This window comes from Panulirus ornatus, chromosome 38 (genome assembly GCF_036320965.1).
Source record: "Panulirus ornatus isolate Po-2019 chromosome 38, ASM3632096v1, whole genome shotgun sequence".
NCBI lineage: Eukaryota > Metazoa > Arthropoda > Malacostraca > Decapoda > Palinuridae > Panulirus > Panulirus ornatus.
Genome location: NC_092261.1, coordinates 7,406,350 through 7,424,498, shown reverse-complemented (window position 1 = coordinate 7,424,498; position 18,149 = coordinate 7,406,350). Strand labels below are relative to the sequence as shown.

General features: G+C 49.5%; 1 protein-coding gene and 1 long non-coding RNA gene across 3 annotated transcripts in view; both read right to left on the bottom strand.

Annotated features, from left to right (window-relative positions):
* Positions 1-18,149, bottom strand: part of LOC139760865 (putative carbonic anhydrase 3) — a 243,630-nt gene that overhangs the window by 190,665 nt on the left and 34,816 nt on the right. The window lies entirely within an intron of this gene.
* The window catches only part of LOC139760869 (uncharacterized), a 48,231-nt gene continuing 33,617 nt past the window's right edge, over positions 3,536-18,149 (bottom strand). The window contains exon 3 of the long non-coding RNA XR_011715422.1: positions 3,536-4,834. This is a non-coding gene — a long non-coding RNA (uncharacterized lncRNA). The remainder of the gene's footprint in view (positions 4,835-18,149) is intronic.

The following is an 18,149-nucleotide window of genomic DNA, read 5'->3' as shown; positions in this document are numbered from 1 at the left end:
AGCGCGGGTCATTTGGCGGGAAAATTTGATAACCTCGCCACCGTGCCAGCAACCAAGGAAGCATCAATCTCCAGCCCCACCAAGTCGCCGTCAGCATATTCGAACGAGCTATAAAGGTTTCCCCTCTCCCCCAACACCCCGCTAAAGATGACGTCGGACCTAAGGCCCATTACTCAAAAACCTCCCCCTCCCCCACCCCCACCAACAACAAACCTCCTCCAACACTCAAATTCATCACCAGTGCCTTCAGTATCTACCAGCCGATATTCTAAAAGCGTCCGATAAAACAAAACAAAAAAGTTACCGTCGAAACATCGAAGCTTCTGATGTTGTTCGTGGCGGCAACGTATCACCGGAGCAGAGCAATGCGTCTTCTGCCGCAATCACCGATGTTGCCGCTATGCTACAGTTTAATATCATCGCCTGGCCACCGGGTGGTAGACGACCCTACCTACCATGGCTGTCTGTGGGAGATTCGCGTAATAATAACGTCTGCAGAATATTGTGAATATCTATACCCGAGAGCGAGTTTCACACGAGATCGACACTTCCAAGTGACACGAGTCGATCACTCAAACGTTTTGTCTGTCTGTGGCTAGATGACGCATAATCATTGTCAGTTTACTCAGTCATAAACCCAGTGTTTCTCCTTCCACTATGTGATCACTCAGTCATAAACCCAGTGTTTCTCCTTCCACTATGTGATCACTCAGTCATAAACCCAGTGTTTCTCCTTCCACTATGTGATCACTCAGTCATAAACCCAGTGTTTCTCCTTCCACTATGTGATCACTCAGTCATAAACCCAGTGTTTCTCCTCCACTAAAGTGATCACTCAGTCATAAACCCAGTGTTTCTCCTCCACTATGTGATCACTCAGTCATAAACCCAGTGTTTCTCCTCCACTAAGTCATCATCTTCCACACAAACCACCAGTGTTGTAACAGTGACTTACTTATGATCACCAGGGTCATCATTCACATCCATTTACAATTCCGTATCGCGATGGTTCATCTTTCCCCGCATGTCCGCCGATTTGGGAAAGAACGCCCTTCGTTGCTTGAAACTCCACTCGATCTCCCCTGATCCCAGGGTATGATGATCATCATATCTTATCGATGTTAATCCCAGCCTCACGTCGTAACTCTCCAACATGACGGGTGATAGAGAGATGTGAAACACGGGGTTTTATGTTGGGTATAACTGGCATCCGGTGGCAGTTACGTTCTGGCGCGTGTGATTGGCTCATCAAGGTTGCCCCGCCCGTCATTACAGCCAATCATAGCCTCCCGCTGGGACGCCTCTACCCTACGCCCGGAAACGCCAACTTATTTCCTTTTTTCTTTTTTTTTTTTCTAAATCAGAAAACTTTACTGAAATTAATTCATGCGCCCGAGTGAATTTTCCGATTGTTTTAATTAGACGACCGATCTCACCTCAGAGGACATTCTAATGTTAGAAAACGGGGAAAGGGGCGAATAGGAGGTGTTACAATATCCACATCTCCCGAGGTGGAGAAGGTGCTCCAACACCCCACCATTCCCAAGGTGGAGAGGGTGCTCCAACACCCCACCATTCCCAAGGTGGAGAGGATGCCCCCAACACCCCACCATTCCCAAGGTGGAGAGGGTGCCCCAACACCCCACCATTCCCAAGGTGGAGAGGGTGCCCCAACACCCCACCATTCCCAAGGTGGAGAGGATGCCCCCAACACCCCACCATTCCCAAGGTGGAGAGGGTGCCCCAACACCCCACCATTCCCAAGGTGGAGAGGATGCCCCAACACCCCACCATTCCCAAGGTGGACAATCAACTATCATTATCAATCACACATCCGGAGATGATACAAAAAAAAGAAAACGTTGGCAACTTAACGTTGACGTTTTCATTAAACAGTTAAACGACCCATTGTCTGTCATGACAAGGATCCAGCCATGGATGGAGAGAGAGAGAGAGAGAGAGAGAGAGAGAGAGAGAGAGAGAGAGAGAGAGAGAGAGAGAAATATATATCTTCCTATGCGTAATTGTAATCTTAATTAATGAAAAAAAAAAAGATTGTCTAAATATACGTAGACGAAGCATAACAGTGATACAGCGTGGGTGGAAAGGGAGGTGGGGTTACATAGCTATTAGGTACAGGGTGGGGTGTGGTCTGGTTACAGAGCTGTACAGCTGGGTACAGTAACAGTACATCGATGCAGGAGGTGTGGGTAGAGAGGCGGGCCCCGAGCGGCGGCGGGTTCGTGATATGAAATCAAGAGGCCCGCGTGGTGGTGGTGATGCCCTGCCCACCATTCTTATCTCTCTCTCTCTCTCTCTCTCTCTCTCTCTCTCTCTCTCTCTCTCTCTCTCTCTCTCTCTCCTTTTACCTACTTCCTCATCTCTCTCTCTCTCTCTCTCTCTCTCTCTCTCTCCTCCCGTGCCCCACGTCCCCGTGATGAGCTACAGGCAAGTTAGTAGCCACCCCTCAAGAGGCAGCGCTACAAATGAGGCCCATTTAGCCCGGAGTGAGAAGTTGGCAGATATTACAGCGGGAGGACGGCAGGCACCCGCGTCACCACTTCTTCATTCTCTCTCTCTCTCTCTCTCTCTCTCTCTCTCTCTCTCTCTCTCTCTCTCTCTCTCTCTCTCTCTCTCTCTCACACACACACGCACCTCATTTCTTTCCCCTCATTAAATGCCACCTTTTTTTTATCTATATTTCACCAGCTCCAATTTCCTAATCTCTCTCTCTCTCTCTCTCTCTCTCTCTCTCTCTCTCTCTCTCTCTCTCTCTCTCTCTCTCTTAACTTCATCACATTCCTCATCAACTCCCCAGCTTCCCTACCATCAAATCAATTCTCCATTTCATCAACTCCGACCTCCTCCTCCTCCTCCTCCTCCTTCCCTTCATTAATTTCACCCTCTCTCCCTCATTGACTTCAGCCACCTTCTCACTATCCCCTTCGTCTAAGTAACTCTCTCTCTCTCTTGCAGCTCTACCCTCACCTACTGCTACCTCCTCCCAAACACACAACGAGTCGCTTGCGTTAAACACCTCTGAGACCACGGGCCACCATAACTTCTACTCGCGTATTTCAACGAGTCGCTCTCGTTAAAAACAGACACTATGTCCCGTTGAACTACCGGTGGTAACGCCCGTGTTCAGTGTGGTTACAAAACGCCAAGATTTAAAGGGCGGTCGTTAGCGATGGCCCTTCAGGAAAAATCGCCCACGCACGTTTAAACTACCTGTCATCAAACTACAGGAGCGAAACTCTCGTTGAGCAGAACTCTCGTTGAGCAACGATTAAACTAAAGGACTCGTTCTTTTGAAAGTGGTGGTGGGGGAGGGGATTACATCATTAATCCAGGTCCCACGTCGTGACGCAGGATGTGACGTCACACTACTGAGGCCCAAATCACCGTAACGTCACACCGCCGAGGAACCACCCCCCCCCCCCCCCCCACCAATCGCACCCGCCTGAGTCGGGTTCTTCCTCGACCCGTCGTCTTAGGTCCAAGAGACACCTCTCCCCTGGGAGGCGCCTCTTGGTGGCGCGCTCGCTAGAATTCTTCTTCTTCCCAGGAGGAACGTGGTGGTGTGGGGGGAGAAGAGGCACTAGCCCTCCCTCAACCACGGACGGACCGAAGGACGGGAGTTTATCTCCAACTTAAAATAACTTTAGCGGCCAAAGTTATCGTCAATGATTCTTAAGTTATCTTAATTCACGATACGTTGCATGAGGCGAAGGGGAAAGTGTGGTGAGGGTGGGGCGCTCTACGACGGGAGAGGGGCGGCAGTCTACGAGGGGATTCATGGAGAGGGAGGGAGGGAAGGTATGTTGTCCATCCTGGGGTTTGGGAGGTCGGTCACACGCAGCCGTGTCCCCCCGACGTCACGTTCCTCTTACGTAAACTCGGGCGAACTTCGGGGGTCACTTTTTGTCGACTCGCTCCCCGAAAAATGCCTCACGTCTTTGTACGTCCTAGAGTAAAAATATATATATATCATAACAGCAGCAGCCGCTGCCGTGCTCCCAGCCGCGACCTCTCTGGAAATGTATCTTAAAATGTCGCGGCGGCAAGTCATTATTACGGTCCTGCGTCAGGAGGAACTGTCTGTCCGCCTGAGGGACAAACCCTCCTTCATTCCACAGGGCGTGTTCCCCATCACGCCTCTCGCTGCCACAAGCGACCGTTGGCGGTACCTGTGGTTCCTGGTGCTGTAGTGGTTCCAGGAGCTAGCGGTGGTTCCTGGCGCTAGCGGTGGTTCCAGGCGCTAGCAGTGGTTCCTGGCGCTAGCAGTGGTTCCTGGCGCTAGCGGTGGTTTCAGGCGCTAGCAGTGGTTCCAGGTGCTAGCAGTGGTTCCTGGCGCTAGCAGCGGTTCACGGAGCTAGCGGTAGTTCCTGGCGCTAGCAGCGGTTACAGGCGCGAGCACTGGTGCCTGGCGCTAGCAGTGGTTCGTGGCGCTAGCGGGAGAGATGTTAAAGATACCAGAACACTGTTAATCATATTAAAGCATATGTTTTTTTTCACCTTCACACACTATAAATGTAAAAATGAACTTTTGATGTGTAAAATGTAAACAAGAAGAGCTGAAACATGTGCACTGTAAATACGTACGATTCATTTACGTCACATAGTAATCAGCGCGTTTCGGTATATTTACACAATGCAACACACTTTGTAAAAAAAAAACTTTTTTTTACGATGGACACAGCAAATAGCCCTACTGTAACATGTGAACTCCTAAATACAATGCAAATAGACGTAAGAAGTGATTTACATATGAAGAATTTACACACTTACGTTGGTCCTTTATCAGTTATCAGCAGCATCAACAACGTCTTACCTGGGAAGAAAGAAAAAAGGAATATTTACACTGGGGAAGGACATCCTCTAATGCAAATCTTTCAGTTCATTTACATATCTCAACAAAAGTTAAAGTTATTAAGTTTGAAAAAAGAGGATGAGAGAGAGAGAGAGAGAGAGAGAGAGAGAGAGAGAGAGAGAGAGAGAGAGAGAGAGAGAGAGAGAGAGAGAGAGAGCTCACAATTCCACAACTAATACAGATAAATGTCCACAAAAAATTAAGTCAGTGGCGTTAACCTCTTTCGCAGCGACGAAACGACCCTTGACCACGATGGTCTAGTGCGACCCTTGAGCAGGGACGGCGGTACTACACCTGTGGCCTCTGAACTGACCACTAAGGGTCATAATTAAAGGCCGGGGAGCGTCAAACCCAAGGGTCGTACCGTCACTGCTCATGGGTTGTAACACCACTGTTTCAAGGGTCGTACCATCGCTCATTAAGGGTCGTACCAGCGTCCCTCAGGGGGACTACGTGAGGCACCACGTGAAGGCTCGCGTGCGGAGGACCGTGTGAAGCAGTGGGTGCAGGACGGTGTCGATCACTGCGTGAGGGAGGGAGTGTGTGGTGTTTGTGTGGAGGGAACAGCTTGTGGCCAAGACTATGAGGTGCTGGTGCAGGTGAGGTACGGACCTGCCCTTCGGGATACACGAGGAAGGGCGGGTGGTGATGGAAACGATTATAGCGGCTCGTGGTTCGCCAGGGGCCCCCTGCTCTATCACGGCCCCCAATCGGAATCCTCCCCAATGACCTTACTGGGTCCTACTCGTGTCCTGTTACACCCCTTCTGACCAGAGTGTTTCTCCACCCAACTCTCTTCTCTCTCTCTCTCTCTCTCTCTCTCTCTCTCTCTCTCTCTCTCTCTCTCTCTCTCTCTCTCTCTCTCTCTCTCTCTCTCCACTAGGCGGAATTTTGCGAGGCAAACGTTCAGTGAGCGACTTCAGCAAGAACCGAGAGTCAGGCTCGAGGCGTCGCGCCCATCGACCTGGGGTGTATGGCAAGGGCAGAACCTTCACTTGGGCTCCCTCAAGGCGGCGTTCTCCTGGCCAGGCGTTCACACACACACACACACACACACACACACACACACACACACACAGTTCAATAATCTGTTCTTTATTCAATCATTTACAAACGGACAGTGGCAGGTCAGACATCGTGAAGCACCATAGCGTCTGTATGGCCAGATCGACGCAGCCCACGCCATTGCCAATGCAGACCTCCTCCCTCCTCACCACCAGAGACTCACATACGTAGCGTATGCGACCGTCACGTTATCCTCAACACCTGTAGAAGGGGTTATAGGTTTTTTTTTTCCGGTCGGTAGCTGTAGCCTGAGGTTTACGGCCTTAATGACCCTAGTAGTTGATAGGCTTAAAAAGCCTGACACCATTATCCTCCCCTCACCTTAGACGCGGAGGGAGGATGTGGGGTACGTCAACCCCCATCCCACCCACTCTCCCTAAACGGGCCGGTGTGCCCCTTTCTACGCCAACCAGTTCCAGGCATCCCCTTCCTCCTCTACCCCCTTGAACTCACCCCTCCCTAGATATAACCCACCCTCCCTTCCCCAATCCCTCTAAACCCCCTCCCCCTCTACGACCCCCCTTCCCTCCGTCCCCTGCCCCCAGGCTTAACCAGTCACCCAGAAAACACCGCCATCGCGTCTATTTCCGGATTCATCAGCCTGGTGGACGGACGGTACCAGCCTAGATGGGAAGGTACGCCCAGATGTTTAGCTTTGCTGGAGGGTGGCCGCAGATATACAGTTTCCTGCTAGGGATGGACACTCCATTGGCTCTTTACAGACAGGCCTGCTGGCCGGAAATACACTCGCGTCCATATTTCACATGGGTAAACACTGGTTAATGTTGCATGTAGACACTGCAGGTAATCTTTACAGACGTTCCCTTGGGTAAAGAGCTTTACCGATTCATGTCTATATTCAGGGCGGTCATTCCACCAGCAATAAGTCCTCATAGAGAAGAGGGTGGGGGGAAAAAAAGGCCTTTGGCATCAGTAGTACTTCATATCAGCACACCGCAGTCTCTTTTATCTCTTCGTCATCTACGTACTCAAGCTGTGGTCGTTTATATCAACCGTTGATGACATTCACTGAAGTCCTTCAATTCTTGACAGCCCAGACAAGATGGGTCCTCAGAATCATCCACCTTCCTTTATTTTTCAGTCAAGTATCTCGTGACTTCTGGAAAAAAAAAAATAATAATCTTTTTCTTTATCTCTTCTACGTTGAAGGTGATCGTTTTCTCCGCGCTTCGACTTTCTAAAAAAAAAAAAGATTACATACTTCGATCTTGGGTCTCTGTGGTCTGCACATCTCGTAAAGCAGACGATGTCTGATGACTTCTCGTTGTCCACAGGGGACCCTACTTGTTCCTACATCTGCTCTTCCACGTCCTTACACTTGACACACACATACACACACACACACACACACACACACACACACACACACACACACACACCACTGCATCACACTGTCGCCTCACGGGCCACAAGCCTAGCAGCAACCACCTCCTCTCCTTCGTGTCACAGTGCAAAGTGTGTTTTGCTAACTTCCAAGAGAGGGAAGGGTAAACTTGTCACTGAAATTTTTCCATGCACTTGTACTCTAAACTGTCCAAAACACCCGCTTTCAAGGAGGGCGAAACTGCCGAGTTTAAGGGGGGAGAAATGCTCAAAGAACAAAACCTAAAGTGACTCTCTCCCTACAGTGAGAAGCCACAAGATGACAGGGTCGTCCGAGCCAGCCACTAACCAGACGATTCGACAACAATGACGAGGTAAAGCGATCAATATTGTTCACGATTATATCACCTATCCTGCTTCTTCGGAGGCCAGGCGGGAAATATGTAATAATCCAGGTATTGGCAAACTCCGTAAGACCTGGTTCCTCATCCAGGATAGAAGACAGTCCTCTCCAGTGGGATGAAAGGCGTACGGAAGACCCCGCATTACGACACCAGTTAAAGGTGTGAGAAAGTGCCACCAGTGCGTCACTGTTCAACGCCCGACCCCTCTCCCTTTCAGAAGTCAGCGTCTGGAACCACGACACCGGATGAGTTCTGATTCATCTCTTCGTTTTCTTCTCACGCTGTGGTATGTTCCCGTCACCCGAGATGACCAACACTGGAGCACTGCCTTGCCTTTATCGTGTCGGTGGGGAGGAGAAAAAAAAATACCACGAGCTCAAAATGTCAAGAAAAGAGAAAAAAAAGTGTTCAATGAGCAGTGAATGCTACTGTGAGGGTGGAGACCTGTGTCCTGCGTGCTATAACAGTCAAAAAAACTCGGGGAGCAGCAGTGGGGACCTTGGTGTCCGGCCGAACTGGGTGAGACGTGGTCCCGGACTGAGCTGGATGAACAACCTGGTCCTAGACCGAAGCCCTGCAAGACAAGGCCATCCCTCACCACCACCATCACACTCAGGCCAACACCGAGCCACCGCCGCAAACGCCTCAACATCTGTACCAGCGCTTCTCCTTAGCGTGGGTTCTCCCTTTGGGGCGTGAGATCAGACGCACTGTGATGCCTACCTTTATAAAGGTACGGGAGACGGTGGCATTATCGCTGCGAGGCCTGTAAGGTCTGCCCTCAACGCCATGAGATTAAATTAATGGATCAGTCACAAGCAGGGATGTGTAATATTCCCCTTAACGCTTCAACTAATAATAAAGGTTCTGTCCACTCCTATATGACCCCATCCATTGTTCAAGTGAAAAAAAAGTCATTGTTACCCTTACATTATGACATATAAACAATATAAATGTAAATTAAACCATGTCCAGTCCACGGATATCTTGTTGTGACGTAATGATAACAGATAACAAAGACCAGTGTTGCCACTATGGTTGGTCTACAATTTTTTTTCCTTTTCAAATTTTATACATCCTCGTGGAATATGATCACCATTTTGCTTCCACTGTTTTCTAATCACTGTATTGTGTGCGGTAACACTACGGGTAACATCTACACGAATCTCATACATCTTTAAAGCAGAAGTAGGGAAGTTCTGGCTAATGGCATCAACATCTACGCAAACTGGAAACTGGATAATGACTCGAATTTAATTTCTCTTGCATGAAAGTACGTCCTGTGAGGAGGGGGCGGAGGGGGGGGGGCCTTCAATCACTCATAACCCACCCTCCCATACCCACCCCGACCCTAGACCCTTCCCCCGTACAAGTGTGAGAGGCAAAGGTCAAATCCCTAGGCACGCGTGTTGTGAAGTTACCCAAGTACAGTACACATACGGGTGGAGTGGCTCAGGGGTTGAGCCATTTGTTACTCTCTCTCTCTCTCTCTGCAGCTGAAGGGGCACAAATGAAGCCACTTTACCCCAGTGATCAGCCACGGCAAACTAGTTTTTTTTTCCTTCCCCTGGATGATGGTGAGGTACGATAAACCAGTTTTTCACCCGCGTGACAAGCCACGATAACCAAGTTTTCCTTGCGTGACGAACTGTTACAAAGTGACAAGCCAGTTTGTTTTCCTTCGCGATGAGCCACGATAAAACTAGTTTTGCTCCACAGAGACGATCCACAAGAACATGGGTTGTTTTTCCTTTCTCCTCTGAGGCAGGACAAGCTGATCTTAAATCATCGAAGATAAGCTGCGATAACCTTGTTGAAACTCCTCAGCGTCGACTCACGCGGGGGGGGGGGGGGGGGGGGGGGGGGGAAACTAAGCTTCTTCGCCGATCTGATAACCCGATCCAACTTGTCCTTTCTTCGTGGTGATGATCCACGATAAAGCAATTCTCGTCCAGATGATCCGCGATAAACTAGTTTTTCCGCCTCGAGATGAGACACGATAAACTTGTTTTCCTCCTCAAGATGAGCGGCCGTAAACTAGTTTCCTTTCTAGATTAATTGCCCCGAGGAAGATGTGGCACTGACCCCACCCGACACGCGAGTGGCACCGAGAGGTGAGATGGAGGTCAGACGTCAACTGTTATAGCGCCAAGCGAGACCTTCTGTATGAACACCACCGACCTCACGCCCCATGCACCACGATGCCACAAAGTTCCATACCTTGACACCTGTATTGCGAGGCTTCTGCAGGACTATATGGGTTCAATCGAGTTTCCATGAGTCTATACAGGTCTGCAGAGGTCTGTCCCGTGGCTCACCTCTACGCAACTGTGCAGCCTTTCCAACATACAGTCATGGATACTTCTTTCTTTCCCTAATTCCCATTTGCCTTTCGCCCACGAGCAGGGCAGCATCGGGGGGGCAAACAATGGCCTGCTTCTACACACAACGTCTCCCTCGCTGGTGCAGTGGTCTCATTAAGGGTAAGTCTGGAGTAATGCGAAGCGCACGCTGACCAAAATGCCTACTCGCGTCCACGACCATAAATACGTCAACGAGATGTAAGATGAGGCGGGCGCAACCCACGTCTTCACGTCTGTCCGACATTTTATCACCCGTATTGCAACCTATGTTCGCTGTTTACCAGGCGGGAACCATCACGTGAGGTAGTGTACTGCAGAGACGTAATGCCCAGGGGGAGGGGTTCGAACCACCATGTCAACGTCCTCCTCGTACCACAGCCTACCACCAACCCCCCTCCCAGGCCATATGTGACGATGTGGCCCGGTCTGTTATGCTACGCTGCTCGGGACGACCGACCCTACAGGAAACGGATGGGACGGGTTATCATCCCACTACTGGGAGATAACCACTGGACGGCCTATTCCATCTAAAGGAGACGGTTTATCCCACCAACAACTACAGCAAATTAGAAGAAAAAAAACACACTATGTGGGTACATTTGACCTGAGATCAAGCGTCTAATATATATATATATATATATATATATATATATATATATATATATATATATATATATATATATATATATATATATGCGTGCGGAGTATCTAGCAGTGGCACCGGAGGCGTAGTTTGGCCGACTAACTAACCATGACTAAGGACGGTGAGTGTGGCGGCCAGAGTGGCCATCAGCTGGGCTGCCGGCTCCTGACCCCCACACCGCTTTGTTTACATTACGTGCATATCCCCAGCCTCGGCCACCAGCCCATCCACTCTCCCGCCTCAGTCCACAACTTCCATCGCCTTGGGAGTCACCAATATCAGTCATGGACGATACCGGTAGAAAAAAATCACACACACACACACACACACATATATATATATATATATATATATATATATATATATATATATATATATATATATATATATATATATATATATATATATTGGAAAGGATCACTTGTTTACTTAATGGCGTCCTAGGTACGTTAGTTCGTTGTATATCAACTGTCTGTTATATTTCTTTCTTGTATCTCCCCTGATAATGTGATTATCACACGAAAGTGCACTTGGGAACTTATCGTGTTTCATTTCCCCGTGGACTCATAGGACTATATATATATATATATATATATATATATATATATATATATATATATATATATATAAAGAATACAATTCAGAAGACTTTCCACACGAAGATTTATAGCGAAACCCCAAGGACAGACTTACAGCACATCAAAGAGCTACACTGAAGAATGGATTTCAAGGACGGATTTAATGGGACATGAAGAGCCTTAAAGCAGCGATATTTTTTTTCTTCCCCCGTGCCTTGTATGATCACTGACATTTTTTTCTTTTCTTCACATGATGCCCCGGGTACCGCGGCAGGCGCCCTGCATCCCCACAGCTTAATCCCGTACGTAAATTTGGTGTAGATTACGAAGGTGCAACACTCTAGCAGCTCCTCCTTGGTCAACGGCCTTTTAAAGTACAACGAAAATTTGTACGTCACAACCGTAAACTATACATCCCAGAGTGTCAGGCGTATGTATCATATCCCCTGCTACAACTACTGCCGTTAAAAACAATTATTACAACTACTGCTGCTTTAACAACGGCTACAACTGATCCCGTTAACAGCATGTACAACTACTGCTGCTTTAACAACGGCTACAACTGATCCCGTTAACAGCATGTACAACCCCTGCTGCTATAACAACTGCTACAACTCCCGCTGTTGCAACAACTACTACAACTCCTGCTGTTACGACGACTACAGCGACTACTGCTTGAACAACTGCTACAACTCCCGCTGTTGCAACAACTACTACAACTCCTGCTGTTACGACGACTACAGCGACGACTGCTTGAACAACTGCTACAACCGCTGCTCCTACTGCTGCCACTATCACCACTACTGATACCACCAGCAGCACCACCACCACCAACAGTACCACAGTAGGTAGCCTCGACCACAGCTGCAGCAGCCAGGCACATGATGGGATCCGACACTGACCCAGGAACTCCACAATGGCCTCCCTCACACTCCCCCACACATCCATCACTCACCCCCACCTGCCTGGCCTCTTATATGGTGCCTGGCCATTTGTATAGTGCCTGGTTACTTGTATGGTGCCTGGTTACTTGTATGGTGCCTGGCCGCTTGTATGGTGTCAGGCCGCTTATATGGTGCCTGGCCATTTGTATGGTGCCTGGCCATTTGTATGGTGCCTGGCTACTTGTATGGTGTCTGGCCATTTGTATGGTATCTGGCCATTTGTATGGTACCTGGCCACTTGTATGGTGTCTGGCCACTTCTACTCCAGTTATTCCCTGACTTCCCTCTCCTCCCCAGTATTGCCCCAGTTCCCTTCTCCCCCTACAGCTGAACATCTTCCCTTTCCACACTCGTATCCCTCCAGTGCCCCTCTTTACTATATTCCTCTAGCTCTCTCTCTCTCTCTCTCTCTCTCTCTCTCTCTCTCTCTCTCTCTCTCTCTCTCTCTCTCTCTCCTCCCCAGTAGGCCCCCAGTCCCGCTATCCTCCCGAACATACCCCTTAGCTCCCTCTTCCTCCCCCCCAGTGGCGCCCTGAGCTCCCCTGGCCACACGACAAGTGGCCAGTCGCCCTACCATCCCCCCCAAGATATCAATAACCAATTCTTATTCCCGTGTGTTATCAGCCTCTGTTCCATTTTCCCAATTTCATTTCCCCACTCTCCTCGTCGCTCACTACGTCCCAGAAGCTTCCTTCGTTATCTTTTTCCTGCTTTGATGATTTTTTTTCCGGCCGGCCTGCCTCCGCTAACTATTCCCTGTACGTGACCAATAACTCGTGTAATGACCTTAGGTCACAACTCCACCTCCATCCCTTGATAGCAGATCCTTTTTAAATTTTTTTCTTACTTCTTCTCATGTTTCCCTTGGCTTTTTATATTTTTTTCTCCTCTCTTCTTCCCTTTTCTTCTTTCCACCTCTCTCTCTCTCTCTCTCTCTCTCTCTCTCTCTCTCTCCTCTCTCTCTCTCTCTCTCTCTCTCTCTCTTCCTTTATTCTCTTCCATCTAGCTTTCAATTCCCCCCTCTATTCTTCCTTCCTTCCCCTACCCCATGTCTTTCCCTCTTTTTATCCATTCTTAATTTTTTTCTCCTCCTCCCCTGCATACCTTGTCACCACTTACACCAATATTTCCACCTTCCCCTCTTCTCCCTTGCCTTTCTCCCCTTACCTCACTCCCCAGCCCCTATTCTCTCCACATCCCGTCTTCTCCATTTTCATTTGATTCTTGCCAGAGCAGCGGCTGATCTATCATCAAGTAGTGCCAATCCTTGGGGGGGGGGGAAGAAAGAAAGAGAGAGAGAGAGAGAGAGAGAGAGAGAGAGAGAGAGAGAGAGAGAGAGAGAGAGAGAGAGAGAGAGAGAGAGAGAGAGAGAGAGGAATAAGGATGGCATCATGGGTCTAGGAAATGGGCCACAAGGATTGAATAGGCACATCTAAGGACATCTCTTATCGCATCTGGTGTGATAAATCATGAAAGATGAAAGGCTTACACACACACACACACACACACACACACACACACACACACACACACACACACACACACACCTTGTGCGACACGGCGGGAATGATCTCTGCATACACTGGTTTTACGACAGTCATGAGCACTGTGTTTACAAGATGTGAGAGTGATTCTGAAGGCATGGCTCCCGTTGTGTCTGTGTCCAGCATCAGCAAGACCAGGGCACTGTCGCGGGTGCTTGGCTTGGTGTTGTCCTGTTTGAATCCCTCGTCCATTTATGTAATTTCTCGTTTACAACCGCTCGCCCAGATGCTCTCTGACTACCTTTCCCAGTTACCTCACAGACCACAACTTCTCTACTTCCCTATCTCCTCTATCACAGAGAAGCACAATTGTTTCTATGCACCTCCCTTGGTACCACATCCTTTTCCAGTGACAGTGTGAGCCATATTTCAAGCACTCGTGGTGCATATCTCCTTATTGGCTCATCACATGGGGACAGCTTTCACATGGACCATAGACCTCAAACGGGTCAAGGCCCATTCATGATTGTCTCTTATTCATTTCTTGTCAGGTCCCCTAAATGAAACTCTGGCGAACCATTTTCTTCCGTACCTCCGGCGGGAATTCCATCCACTTGAAGCCCTCGGCTGCCGACTCTCCACGCCGTCAAGTGCCTCTGAGACGACTCAATAAGCAACACTCTAAACGTCTGTTTATTACCCCGGGCTAACAGACAACGGGGCACGCAATGATGCGATAAGAAGATACGGTGCAGCTAATGCAAACGCAGGCGGCGGGCGAGGAACTGGCTGGCGGGGGTGGGACACGATGAGGCAGGAAGAGGGAGTAGGAGTCAGAGACGCACAACTGGATAATGACACGGGGCGTGGGGCAGCGGGAGTAGCACACTGTGACGCGTTACAAGACAAGTGCCTCCTGCCTTTCCCTTGCTGGCTTTCACCCACACAACCCACACCTCAACACTGTTCCTAGTGTTATGAATAAATGGGGGGGACTCTGAGGCGCAAAATAGGATCAATACGGCTAGGATAGGAAAGTACAGCTTGATTAAGAAGGGTACAGCTTGAATAAGAGTTCAGCTTGGATACGAGGGTACAGCTCTGATACCAGGGTACTGATCGGAAGGTACAGCTTATATACGATGGTACAGCTTATATACGATGGTACAGTTTATATACGATGGTACAGCTTATATACGATGGTACAGCTTATATACGATGGTACAGCTTATATACGATGGTACAGTTTATATACGATGGTACAGTTTATATACGATGGTACAGCTTATATGCGATGGTATAGCTTATATGCGAAGGTACAGCTTGACTCTGACGGTACAGCTTGAATACGAGAGCTCAGCTTGGACAGGTAATGGCTTACCAGACTCCTCCCGCCCAAACCTAACAAGGAGGGAAAACTTCTCGAGAATATGGGTCTGCCGAGTCAATCGTGACGTCACGACGGCAGCCGTCCAGCGAATGGCTGCGCGACCCCTTCACGAGGGCGGTACAGCTAGGGAGCTCCTCATGGCACGAGAGGAAGTCCGTGGGAGGCAACTTCCCCGTGACTCAGAGAAACGAATGAATGAATGACTGAAGTGGCACCAGCTCCCCTTGCTACTCTCTCTCTCTCTCTCTCTCTCTCTCTCTCTCTCTCTCTCTCTCTCTCTCTCTCTCTCTCTCTCTCTCTCTCTCTCTCTCTCTCTCTCTCTCTCTCTCTCTCTCTCTCTCTCTCTCTCTCTCTCCTCACTACTACCTCCCTCCCTATTCCACGAACACCCTCCTCCTTCTCCTCCTCCTCCTCCTAAATCTTCAATAACCACTCCTCCCTCTCCCTCTCTCTATACCTCCTCCCTTCTTAACCTTACACACCCCCTCACTCCCTCCCTTCCTCACCACATTCAGCTCCCTCCTCCCTCACCGCCCAGCCTGCTCCTCACTATGAGTGATGCGTGGAGGCAGTATTAATCCGAACACTGGGGCCAGGATGAGGCGTCATCGCCCTGATTGCTCTCTTACTGACGCCATAACCTAACGAGGCCAATTTGTTACCTGCCCCGTCCCCCCACTCACTCACTCTCACTCGCTCTCCCTGCCCTCTCATCCTCCCACCCTCCCTCTCATCCTTCCATCTTTCCTCTCGCTCTCCCACTTTGCCTATCATTCTCCAATATGCACTTTCCCTCTCTCCCATCTTACCTCTCACTATCCCAGCTTCCCTATCACTTTCCCCACTCCCCTCGCCATCCCAACTTCCCTTTCAATTTCTCAACTTCCCTCATCTCCCATCTCTCTCTCTCTCTCTCTCTCTCTCTCTCTCTCTCTCTCTCTCTCTCTCTCTCTCTCTCTCTCTCTCTCTCTCTCTCTCTCTCACCCCTTTCTTGTACACTCATTTATCCTCACTCCCCCAACTCACTTCTCCCAGCTCTCCTCTCCCTCTTACCCCTCTCCTTTTACTCTCACTTCCCCTCTCCCCCAGTTTCACTTCTTTCATTTTTTCATCACTACCATCTCTCACCTTTCTTATTCAGTCTGCCCCTCCTCCCTCTCTCAGGCACACACCATCACCCCACCCTCTACCGTACACACAAACATCAGTTTGCATATGATCACGTAAACAAGCCTCTGATTCCCATGCTCCTGAATAGAATTTTAATCCATACATCACATCCCTGGCGGATAGAAGTATAGTCACAACCCACAGTCCTGAAGTATAGCAAATATACGGAGTATGACTGGTATACTGGATGTGTGTTAAGACTGTGGCGTGTATCAAGTCCACGGGGTATGCGAGGTATGTTGAGAGTATGGCACAGGCGTGTCGTATATCGGAATATACGGAGTATGCGATAGATATATATATACTAGGGTGCAGGGGTCCAAGGATGCTATGAGGCGAGCTGTGCACTATCATACAGTGACTTGTGAACACACAGGTATGGGATACGACGGTCGAGTGATGTGTTAACCCGTGTCAACTGTGACGAACCTGCTCGTGACACCCCAATGACACCTTCGGTGCACAGGATACAAAAGATTAAGACATGGCACATGTACATTAGTGGAAGACACGGGGCAACATTAATGGGTAAACTCTCTCCTCGTACGGCACGGATAGGTAATTACTTACAGAGAGAGAGAGAGAGAGAGAGAGAGAGAGAGAGAGAGAGAGAGAGAGAGAGAGAGAGAGAGAGAGAGAGAGAGAGAGTTGTTATTCGTGGTTACTCTGAACCTCCTCCAACTTAAAGTTACGCCAGCTCTTGCAGTGGTGTGAGCTTACCACACACACACACACACACACACACACACACACCAACCACCTCCCTCCCCCAGGTGGTGTGAGCTTGCAACACTATCATCATCGTCATCACACATCATCCATTTTCACTACGTGATGAATTCTAGAGTCTCGAGTTTAGCCGTCCGACTACACGAGTTATCCTTTTTCCTCTGATAAGCCTGGAACATGTCTAGAAATACAATGTCCGTATATGTCTCACCATCTTGAGAAACCTAATGTGATTAGGGGCAAAAGGCTAGTGTGGAGATGTGTGTGTGTCACCATTTTCACACACTGTGCTTGGGTACGATGTAGGGAGGGCAGTTCATAGCGGGGAGCCCTCCTACACGAGCGGGTGGCGAGGACCTGCATCAACCCCAGGTACTGAGAGCAAGACAAGGGAGGCGCTGCAGCAGCGGAAGCAATGCCCGCCCTACAGAAGCGTTTGCAGGAGAACCCCAGGATCATGTGGCAGGTGTCGTCGACGTCGCAGGAAGAGGGGGGAACGCTGGCGGTGCCTCTAGAGTGAGGGAGGGGTGGAAAAGGCTGGGGAGACGACGCGACAGAAGTTGTCGGAGGGTCCCCGAACGGCGGGCGGATGTGGCGTGAGTTCGCGGCAGATGCTGGAGAGTGCGGACGCCCCGGCTCCTCCCAGATGGCTCGAGTGTTTGAGTTGTGACGCAGACGGAAACTCGGGGACCAGTTTTGTCGGACCGGCCACAATGGTGGAACAATACCAGACGCTCGCAGCTCTCCTGAGGAGATGGGTGAAGGGTGAGTAGGGGAGACGAGAGTCGTCAGGGAGGGGAGGGAAGGGAAAGTTGAGGGGCGGGAGGAAGGGTAAACGTAGTAAAATGGGGTGGATACTGGGAAGGATACGGTCTGAGTTAAATCAGGGTTTTTGGCTAAACCCCCACTGGCTTTACCAAGCTGCCCTTCTGAACTGGCTTCCACTGTGACCTAACAACACTAGCTTTCCTCCCCAGTGGGTTATCTAAGTGGTTTACCCTGCAACCCTGCCGGGATCCTCTTAACAACCCTACCATCCCAGACGTCCCTACCTACTCCTTGTGTGTGTGTGTTTGTGTGGCTGTTCAGTTTACTTCCCTCTCTCCCTGTTCAAATATTAAAGTTTATGTTTGATTCTCTGGCTCCGGACGGCTGTCCTCGT